Raw genomic sequence first — 12,372 nt, 5'->3', positions numbered from 1 at the left:
TGTCAAAAAAATTTAAATATCATTATAATAATTGTGTCTCGAGACTGCGAAACTGAGCATATTTTATCAGGTATATTTATTATGCTGGCTAATTTAAATTCTCTACATCCTTACAATGATTTAAAGCGTTGAGAATTTATGCTTTTACACATCTTTACCTCATAAAGTAGAAGAGACCGGGGCTAATTGTCACACTTTTTACTCGGGTGAATATTTCTCTGTGAAAATCAATTTCTGAACAGGTCAATATTTTAAAGTCTAGGCTACAAAAAAGTTCACAATGTATTGAACTATTGATTTCTACCCAGAAAAAAAGAGATAGAGTCCATTGAACACATTTTGACCTTTTGTTGACACCTTATGGGGTATGTTGTTACAACAGAGACGGCCATTAAACAGCATATTATAAGCTTTTCAGGTAATTTAAAGATTAAAACAATTAATAAAACCATGAAAATGTAAAAGGCAACAAGCAAAAACATAAAAAATGTTTTTAACCAACAAAAATTATACTTAATAAATTTATAATAACATTAATTAAAAATATGTAAAAATGATATATATAATTAAACAATATATAAATAAAAACATTAAAACTATATAATTATATATAATATACATATAAAATGTTGGCTTTAAAACATAAATAAATTAGCTCAACACAATACGTGTATCACTAGCATTTGTTTCTAGAAGAGCTTCATGTGATTAGTGGCAGGGTTATTTTACAGAAAACAGAAAAACATATGTCGGTATGAGAAAACATTACAAACATTCATTTTAGCTCATTTCAGGAGGACTCCATATGGGAGTGATATTGTTTCTAGCTGAATAATGTTCAAATCACTAGGTTGCTGGGATATTCATCTTATTTAAATCTTTCCGTGTCACAGTGGCCGTATCTCTGTCCTTATATTAATAAAGGGAGATAAACGAGTGCATATTGGCAAACCAGATGAAAAAAGTTATGAATCAAATCTGTTACAAGACTTCCTGGAATGAGGGAAACCTTGAGTTTTCCTCAGAAAGAGGGCAGGATTATGACTAGAGAATCCCCATCCATATTGTTGACATAAATCAGTTTGGTCTGCATTGAGGTTGAAATTTGTTTAGTGCCAGAAGGTAGGAAAGAAATAAAGAAAAAAACAAAAAACTGTGTCTGTGTGTGTTAAAGGAAATGTTGGCAAATTCAATTGTAGCTCTTGGGAGGAAGAAAGCAACTATAGATTACTGATGCCATTGTGACACCACAGATGCAATTCTGTAAACATGCACACATGACTTGACGTGAAGTCGGTAAGTAATTGTACGTCAGCAACAAAACAGACAATAAAAGTCAGACAGGCCTTAGAGGTATGCATTGAGCATCCTACTGACTCCAGGGCCACTTTTGCAGTCAGTGTGACAGCTCCATTAGTGTTAATGACAGTGTGTGATACTCCCCGAAACAACTATACCTGGGAAATAACATCAACAGCTGCATCTGAAGAGAGCATTTGATTCTGAATAGGTATACTTCATGAGCCTTCTAGTCACTTTATCTCACGTGTTAAGAGCAGTTTTACATGATGCAACATATAATTTCCTGCAATATGCTCTTTTGTGATGTGGAAACCAAGGATTCAAGGTTTGTCTGGTTAGCATGGCCCAGTAATATAATATAATATGATATATTGAAATATACTGTGTAATACTATATTTGGCGCCTATTTTTATGTTGAAAAACCTACAAAAAATTTAACAATAATAATTCCCTACAATATGTGTTTTATTTTTCCAGAAATTCTGTTTTGATGGTTTTAATGTTTTTGGATTATGTGTTTTATGATTTAATACAAATGCATTATCAAAAACTGTAGTAATCAAATGAATGCAATTGAACAGTTTAACTACACTTTTAAGATCTAATTAAAACATGGATGAGATATTGTGAGATATTTCTAAAAAAATATGTTTTAATCATTACTTTAAATTAAAGGGGTCATATGATGTTGCTTAAAATAAATTTATTTTGTGTATTTGGTGTAATGCAATGGTTTTATGCGGTTTAAGGTTCAAAAAACACATTATTTTCCACATACTGTACATTATTGTGGCTCCTCTATGCCCCGCCTTTCTGAAACGTACCAATTTTTACAAAGCTCATCGTTCTGAGAAGCGAGGCGTGCTCTGATTGGCCAGCTATCCAGTGCATTGTGATTGGCTGAATACCTCAAACGTGTGACAGAAATGTTACGCCCCTTACTGTATTGTGATGCCGTATCCTGGCGCAACGACACAAAAACAATAAAACCCATTATAACAGATTTAAACAGTGTACACTACACTGCTCAAAACTCGCATTTGAATCATAAGTGGCAAATTCTTTAAATATGAAAACATTACAGGCTGTGAGTCTGAAGCGCCAGACTGTCCTAGCAAAGTAGGAATTGCCCCACTTTATAGAAACAGCCTTTGAGCATAGCTGTCAGGCTACTCAAAGGTTCAGGAAATAGTCCTCTGTTAAAATACGCTGCACGCACACTAATATTTGGGTTGAACTGTTCTGGAACAGTGTTGTAAATACAATTTAAACACTGATTTCTAGTTGTGTCCTCTTTTGGAAGCCCAAACAATGTAGTTTCTCTTTCACAACGAAACACAGTGTCTCCAGGACATGGTGCTAGCGGCAGCAACAATACTAGCAACTTCTGGGATCTTATCTATGCACAAACAGCTTCCCCGGTAGGAGGGGACGTTCTCGCGTAACGTTACGTTCCCTTAAAGTCCTGTAAAGGTGACGAAAGTCCCAAACCTTTACAGAACATTAGGTTTTGAAACTTTTGGTTTTGAAAGTGCTGCTGTTCAACGTTCCCGATAAGACTTAAGGGGGACGTTCTGTATTGGTTATTCTATGGTCATCTAGCAATGTTACAAAGAGAACATTTGGGACTTTAACAGAACATTCCCACATGGTCCTCTGTTGGTCACATAATAACGTTCCCGATATGACTTAGGGGGGACGTTCTGTATTGGTTATTCTATGGTCATCTAGCAATGTTACAAAGAAAACATGAACGTTAACAGAATGTTCCCATACAGTTCCCTTTTACTTAGATAGGGACATTTCATTTGGAACTGCGCTGGATGCAACATACACCTTGCAGAATCTGCAGAATGTTATTTATTTGACCAAAATCAGACGGGTCATACAAAATTCATGTTGTTTTATTTAGTGCTGACCTTAATAAGATATTTCACATAAAATACATTATAGTCCACAACATAAAATAATATAATATGACCCCGTTCAAAAGTTACATATTTGATTCTTAATACTTTGTTGTTACCAGAATGATCCACAGCTGTGCTTTTTTCGTTTTGTTTTTGTTTGTTTAGTGATATTTACTCATGAGTCCCTCGTTGGTCCTGAACAGTTAAACAGCCTGCTGTTCTTCAGAAAAATCCTTCAGGTCCCACAAATTCTTTGGTTTTTCAAAATTTTGTCTTCTGGAAAACTTTTGACAATTTTGTCAAAATTTTGTTTTGTCTTCTGGAAAACATGTAAGTATCTTCTGTAGCTTCTAAAGGGCAGTAGGCCTAAAGAAAGAGTTTGAACCTTCTGTAATAGCTGTATAAGAGTCCCTCAGTGTGAAAAGATGGATCTCAAAATCACACAGTCATTGTTGGAAACGGTTCAAATACACAAAAATGCTGGAAAACCAAAGAATTTGTGGGACCTGAAGGATGTTTCTGAAGAAATGCAGGCAGTTTAATTGTTCAGGACAAATTTGGGTCTCATGGACAACTATCACTAAACAAACAAAAAACAAACAAACAAAAAAAAAAACAGCTGTGGATCATAACAACACAGTAGGGTATGTAAATGTTTGAATATATAGGGTCATTTTTATAAATTCAACTATTTTCTCTTTTGAACTATATGTAAACGTCTTTTATGTGAAATATCTTATTCAGGTCAGTACTAAAAAAATACATGCTTTTTGTATGATCCCTCTTATTTTGGAAAAAATAATCAACATATTCCAGATTCTGAAAGGTGTATAAAGTTTTGACCTCAACTGCATCTTCCTAACCCATTTATTTATTATTATGCAAGTAAAGAATGTGACAATGTTTACATGTACCAAATACAGAAGCCCATAGATCAAAAATATGAGAAAAGAAAAAACAAAAAACTTAAGTAAAGGAGGTGACAATATTTACATGTGCCAAAATGCAGAAACACAGACAAATAAACATATATACTGATGGCCAACATGACAAGTCCGTTCTGATTAACTCCTGTATTTGCATTCATATGTCTGTGAGCTCTGAACTTATTTCAGCTGAGTTCACTAAGTAATTAAGTGATTAATTAAGTGCTGATTGAGCATTAGTGATGAACACCTGCTGTTAACAACCAGAATCACTGACAGAAAGAGAAACACAAGAACAACAACTAACTGAAATAAAATACATTCAATCTCAAGATCTAAACAACCCCACAAACAGCATCACCAGCTCCACTTATTAATAACCAGACTGACTTTATTTCTGTCAGACATCTACAGAAGATCTTATTGAGAATTAACTAAGCTTTAGATGTTGATTCATTTTCATTTGAAGTAACCATGTTAGAGATCAGTGTCTGCTTTAGTTGGGCTCTTGACCCTTGAGCTGTTTCTTTTCTTTCTTCTTTTCTCTGGCTGTTGTAAGCAAATGTTCCACGAACATATTTGTTGCAATTCAAAAGCCCAGTGTAAGTGATCAGTTATTGGTTGTTATATATTTATAGTAACAATCATCGATTAGCGAACTGATCCTATTGAGAGTTTACATAGACTCATTGTGTGTCTATTCTCTGATTAAATGGATGTTGTATTGATTATAGTAAAAGTGATTCTAAGAGCCAGCGGTTCTGTGACAGTCAGTGAATATAAAGGACTTTCCAAACAGTTTGTCCACAAAAAAAGTTTTAATCGATGGTAGCAGCTAGACTCACACAGACATCAAGAATCAGCTTGTGAACCTCAACAATGGTGACCATTTAAAAAATAAAAATAAAATAATAATCATGTTGCAATGCATGCTGGGTAAACTCATCAGTGGCTCCCAGCATGCATTGCTGCATGATTTTAATTATATATATATATATTTTTTTTAATGGTCTCTCCTCTCGCTCAAGTCTGCGTGTGCGCGCTCAAACATTGTCCTGTGCACTCGCACATCTCTCCGTGCACTTGCGCTAGATATTAATTATTTTCACACCTAGATTAAACGTCAAAAGTTATCAACCAATCAGATTTTTCTATGACTGACTAGATGAAAATACTAGGCCTAAGTGAAGAGGTAACTGATCCTGGAATTTCTTTACAAGTTAATAATATTTAGTCATATCAAATGTACAGGGTGGGCCATTTATATGGATACACCGTAATAACATGGGAATGGTTGGTGATAGTCCTGTTTGTGGCACATTAGTATATGTGAGGGGGCAAACTCCTCAAGATGGGTGGTGACCATGGTGGCCATTTAGAGGTCGGCCATCTTGGATACAACTTTTGTTTTTTCAATAGGAAGAGGGCCATGTGACAATCCAACACAACGGGCAGCACATTGAAAACATTTTATAAGTGGTCAGAAACTTGTAAATAACTCATGAACGAATAAAGTTACGTTGAAACCAAGCACACCATTGTTTTTCTTGTGACATTACCAATAAGTTTGATGTGTCACATGGCCCTCTTCCTATTGAAAAAAACAAAAGTTTTATCCCAAGATGGCCGACTTCTAAATGGCCACCATGGTCACCACCCATCTTGAGGAGTTTGCCCCCTCACATATACTAATGTGCCACAAACAGGACTTTAATATCACCAACCATTCCCATGTTATTTATATTCCCATATAAATGGCCCACCCTGTATATTAGAAATGGCTAGGAATCAGGTGCTTGGATGATGAAAAAAAAAAAACTAGTTTGTCTAATTGTTTGGTCAAACCCCGCTAAACGATCTAAACAAACAAACAAAAAAGTATATGATTCTTAAAATTCATGTGGCCATACATGTATTGTGTACTTGGGATATCTAAAAATAGCCCATGGCTCTAAAGACTTAATATAAAAGGTCATATTATGTCAGATATCTCCACTGAATTTAAAATCATTGCAATAAATTCTCAGTTGTTGGCAATAGAAAGTAACAATTCCTATCAAACAACATCAAATGCAAAAACAGTTGTAAACGATGGTATCATAACACACTAAATGCTCTGATAGAATCACTGTTTGGACATTTTTTGGGAGTTTTTTTATTTATTTTATTTATCTATATATATTTTTTAAATCCAGTGTTTGTTTCAGTTCTGATTTTAGTTAGATTCTCTTTTCATGAAAACTCACTTCATCTTAGCAACACATTCAATGGCACATTCCTCTAAAACATTGAATATACAGTTATATGACAGTTATAGGTAATGACACCGTCTGCAAATACATTAAACCCATAGAATATAATGTAGTGTGTATACAAATATGATAAATTCATTATAGTGTTATATTTGGTCTCCACATCTTAAGTAGGGAATTTAGGGAATAGTGCATCTGACCCTAGTTCTGTCCTAAATCAGAAGATATATACACTATATTGCCAAAAGTATTGAGTCACCCCCTTCTAATGAACAGGTTTGACTACATTAGTCATTTCCATGAGTACAATATTTAATGTTTACGCATATAATGATATTCTAGGGAATTGTGTGCTTCTAATTGTATAGCAACAGTTTGGACAAAACCCTTTTCTATTCTAACATGACAGTGCCTCTGTGTATAAGGCAAGGTTCAAAAAGAAATTACTGATTGAGTCAGTGTGGAAGAACTTGACTGGTCTGCAGAAAGCCAAGTCCTGATCCCAGCTGAACACCTCTGGTGTGACTTTAAATGCAGGCCTTGAGCCAAAAACTCATCACCAAACACCAATGACTTGTACATATGGGTACAGTCATTTTAGACACGTCCAAAACTGTTTCAACAGAGATTGAAATACAATTTTTAAATACATGAATTATGTTTTCATCTTTGTTGCCACAGTTTTGGAAGTGCCTTTTTATGTTCTAAAGAAGGGGGTGTCAATACTTTTGCCCATATAGTGTATGTACAAGTCATTGGTGTTTGGTGACGAGTTTTTAGTCGCCCTGCATCTGATCATTGCTGATTCATGTATGACACTGATTAAACATGAATGGTAAGGACATCTATTTTTGAAATACAAACAGTTCTATGAAACATGTGAGAGTTCAGCATTTCACAAGCTTAATAATGATTAAGCTACAAACATAAGTTAATTTACATCCATTAAAACCCACCCACACACAAAATAGATGAATTCTCTGTACAGCTGATCTTTTTGCTTACTTTTGTTTTCTATGATTCACATCTTACAAATTGGTTAAAATATGTTTTTTTTTGTTTTGTTTTTTTGCATGAGATCAGGTTGGAAGATCTGTTGCATGATGCATTGTCCAGTGTATTTCTCTTTGTGAAATTAATTATTTAAACATCTTTGTGAACCAGTTTTACAGATTCAAAAAAGTCGAATTGATCAAAAGATGCAATTCCAATGAATCATTTGCAAATTGAATTTCACTACTACCGTTACTTTTTTGTGGTTTACAGTGGAAATGTAACAGGTGGGTATGGAAAAATGTATCTGAGTAAAAGTAGAGCCTATGAATTTTATTTTAAAAACAGTGATAATAGTGAAAGTCAACCCTCAATACTTGCGTAAACCAGAAATATCCCAAAACTTTAATTCATGCAGTACTATAACACAACATATGTAAGCTACAAGTGAATATAAACATTTAGACAATTAATAATACAAATGATTACATATGAAGTCTTGTTCTACAATGTTCAAAAGAAACCTGTTACATGCCACAGCTCACAGGATCAAAGCATGAAGACAGAAAGGGTTAAATACCATTCACGCTCACGCAAGCTTGACTTGAAACTCTTATTGAGCGTTTGCACGATTCTAGCCTTAAGAAACCTGCTTCATGGGTAAGTTGAGACACCGAGGATGCGTGGTGTGCTGGTGGAGCATCCCAGTTTTGTTCCTTTGTAGATTGGGTTTTTGTGTGCTGTCTTGCTCATGGCAATTCTTTGGTGGAACAAGATAGCGCTCTGTTTACCAGTGGGGAAATTGAAATGGGATAAGAGGGATTTGTTTAGGTTTTGTCATGTGTAGTCAATTTAACCCCAAGTTTTGCAAGCAATTTATTGGTTTAATCTTACAAGGTTCTGCCTGGAGAAAGTATAAAAAATGAAAACCAACCAAATAAACAAGAAGCCAAGGAACAACTGCTTGAAATCTTGACGTCCTAATTAGATTGGCTTATTGCTTTAATGAAAAAACATAAACAGAGGGCTATTTGCATCCTTGTGCCTTCTGGTTTTGCTGGAGTGCTCATATTTGCAGCATTAAAATCAATGAAAAAAATCCCAAAACACATTCATAAGCCATGCTCTAAATAAAACACTCACAGACATAAAACCGCAGGAAGTACGAGGGCATTATCAGTCTGTCAGCGAAGCCTCCCTTAACCACTATTTGCATCTCTCTGTTATTCCTTATCGGGGTGCATTCAGTTTGACATGCATTATGACTGATTCTCCACTCTTGTCACTGATTAAATTTCCATTAGCCATGCTTACCAGTTGTTGTGGCACTGAGAGCTCCTGAAAGATGTTCTCCAAATATGATTGCTGGGAAGAGAGCAGAGGTGGGATAATGACACAGTAACATGATTTTAGGAAGTGCTCTGTGTGACGGCTCCCTCCCTCACCGCTTCAGTCTTCCTCTTCTCTGTGTGGAGTTGCTTCTCATCTGCCATGAGCACAGCAATAAGGAAGCATATAGAGAAAGACAGAAAGTGTGTACGTGTCTGTGTGTGTTAAGAGATCTATTTAAATTCGATCGTGCACACACACATACTCAGAAACGGAAATAGCCATGTTTTTCACATCCCACAAATCTCTTTTCAAACTATGGAGATAGTTCATTCCTCACTGTTGTGTTATTCTAAACCCATATTACTTTTTTTTTTCAATTTTGGAACAATTTTTTTTTTTTTTGAAGAATCTAAGTATCTTTTCCATACATACCAACATTTCCGTACTCCAAAAACAACCAAAAACTCCAAGAAAATATTGTCATGGAATCTGGAAACTTAGCTGTTCTTAACTGATTTTTTTAACACAGTGAGCTGGTAACTTGAGGCCAGATAATTGAGTAAGTAAATGCTGATTCATTAATGAATCAGTCCAGCGATTCATTGATGAACTGTTCCATCGAATTTGTGAACCATATCAACCAGTTCATTCATGCTCAAAAGAATGATTATTTTGCTGATTCAGTTCTTAAGTCAAGTCACCGAGTCAATGATTAGTTTAAGGTGGTTCTGGAGTTCACAGCTCACTGGAAGTTAATTAGTGAATAAAGACTTTTATTTTGTCTATTTCTCACACAAAGCTATCGTATTTTAGGCTGAAGTGACAGTTTGAAGTTGAAACCCTCTTGATGGATTTATTACAAACACACAATTTTTCACTTCACAAGTTAACTTGTGAAGTTCAGTTAATTGATGAACTTGAGTCATGTGGATTATTGTGGTGTTTATATCAGCTGTTTGTACTCTCATTCTGATGGCACCCATTCACTGCTGAGGATCCATTGGTGAGCAAATGATGTAATGCCTTAGCTGAAATGGTCACTATGAATTTATATGCATTTTTTTAGAATAGCAGATTGAAACAGTTAAAATGAGCAAGTAAATAATGGCAGAATATAACCACTGCCCTCATCATCTCAGCCTGTATGTTAATCAGGGCACAGTTACTGTGCAAGTTTCAGTATGGAGATAACATCAAATGCCTGCTATTTGAATGAAGCTAACCGTTATTGCTAATGACCAGCAGTATTAATTAGCGGGAGTAGGATGGGCAGCTCGGAGAGCAGTCTCTCCCTCATTAATTCGCTTGCAGGTGTTCTCCTGCCACTCTCTCTCCCTCCGTCTGCACATGGAGAAGATCGACGAGAAGCCAACTCAATTCAATCTTATTAGTCCACCGCAGAAATCACATGATCCCTGAAAGAACCTCCAGTGGAGGACAGCTGTAGATAAGGGAAGCACGAGACTCTGAAACACAAAGAATTTAGGAAATTGTGCAGACTGGGAGAACTTTTGTGTAAAGGTGGTTCCATGTAATTTTTTTTGTCATTATTTACAATGCAACCCAAAATTCTAAATTAGGCTGATATTATGCTAATGTCAGTTTTGCTCATGCATGAAATAGGGTGAAGAGATTATTATTATTTTTTTTAATCAACATGATCTGATTTTCAAATCAAGGCTACTTAAAATATATTGTAATTTTGGAAAATAAATATGCAATTTATGTAAATTAATGTAAGTTATATTAAATACAAATAAAAAAATAACTAAATGAATGCAAATTAAATCAAATGAATAACAAATGTATTGTTTCTGCTAACATTTGACATTTATATGTAAATTTATAGTTAAAGCAACACACTTTCATGGCAATTTGTAACTTTTTCTACTTTCTGGTGAATTTGTACAATCTAATTTGTACATTTTCATACGACTGAAGGTTACGTTTAGGAGTGGGGTGGAACTTTTTTCTAAAAATCATATATTTCCCAATATAGCATGTCAAACAATATCTTTTTCTCATGAAATCAGGTTGATTAAGGAATTACCAACACATTAGATCAAACAAATTTAAACCAAATAATCTCAACAATGGAAACTAAACCATAAAAACCACATTTCCACATTGTCTGCATACAAGCAATGAGTTGAACACAAAGTTCATACTCAACATCAAAAAAATAATAATTCCATTATTGATTGTAAATACAGCAGGGAGGATCACTGATCTATGACTACTGTGGGTTTGGAGCTGTACTTAGTAGGGAAGACTGGGGAGTGTTGTCACACTGAGTGATTTGCAACACCATTGGTTCAACCAATTAGAATTGAGCTACAGGGGTGAAATCACTATCACACATGACCACCACCCTCCTGAGGTGAGAGCAGCAGTTAGAAGACTGTTTGTGAAGTAAAATCTTACATCTGGTTTTCTAATTTAATAGCATCCAATTTAATAGCATAATAGCATTCTAATTTATAGCATCCAAGCTTTTCATATGTAATTACAATTAAGAAAAAAATTGCAATATCGCAGAACATGGGGAAAGTTGTAACACTACTTTCCAATGTGTTTCTACAGCACTCACAAAGATCACAAAAAAAAAAAAATTCTGTATGCTTTATTAATTTTGATGTTAAATAACTAATTTAAATTATTTTCAATAATTTGAAATGTAAAATTCATGTACACACAAAAAATGTTGTAAATAAAACAAAAAAGTGGAGCATGTTCTAAAATAAAATATTGTTTTAGTTTTTCTACTACAAAAATGAATGCTTAATTCAGTGTTACTTTCCATTTCTTTGTAATTAATTGTGAAATTTACTAGCAATTGCTGAGTGAAAATTGTTTCTACATATTTTTTTCAGTGATACAATTTAAACTGATGTTGTTTTCATTTAATGTCATAAACTTAATCCGTTTGAATCCACTAAATACTGAGTAGTATATTTCTATTTTAATTTGTCACAGATATATGTAGAAATATCACAATGTTAGATGTATATTGCAAAAAATATACAACTACAAAACAAAAACCACTGCAACGTCGCACCTCCTCTAACTGGTGTTCTTTATTCAGTGCAGCCTTTTCTTGAAGCTGAAGGAACACTGTGATGTGGGCCATTAACTGAGGCTTTAAGAGGGCCATTGAAAATGACCTGGCCTGATCTCCAAATGAAAGATAAATATGCTGCAGTGTGGACATCTGTCATGGGGATGTGGGAGGAGGCTGACAGACTCAGAGTACTAAATCATTTCCACACTGAACTCTGGATATGATTCACTTTGTGACCGCGCTTACACAACGTGTTTTTCACCACCAAAGGTGAAAGGTTTTAAGTGTAGAAAGAACTCTATAAACATGAATTGCACAAGATGTAACCAAATGTAGTCACTGGGGAATGGTCTTTTTGGGCAATTTAGGTTTTTCATCTAGTGCCGCAGGAGGTCAGCTTGTTTCCAGCACACATAAAACGTCGTCTCTCATGAGGCACTGCTTGGATCCTAGTGCAGCAGGCCATGCACCACTGACATGGAAATTCAAACAGACGGGGATTAACTCTTTAGATTTCAACAGACCCGCCAGTACATTATGTTCCTGATGAGAAACCAAACGAGGAATGTTAGCATGAAAGATGGAAAATATCACT

The sequence above is a fragment of the Barbus barbus genome, assembly GCF_936440315.1.
Source record: "Barbus barbus genome assembly, chromosome: 25".
NCBI lineage: Eukaryota > Metazoa > Chordata > Actinopteri > Cypriniformes > Cyprinidae > Barbus > Barbus barbus.
This window is presented reverse-complemented; position numbering follows the sequence as displayed.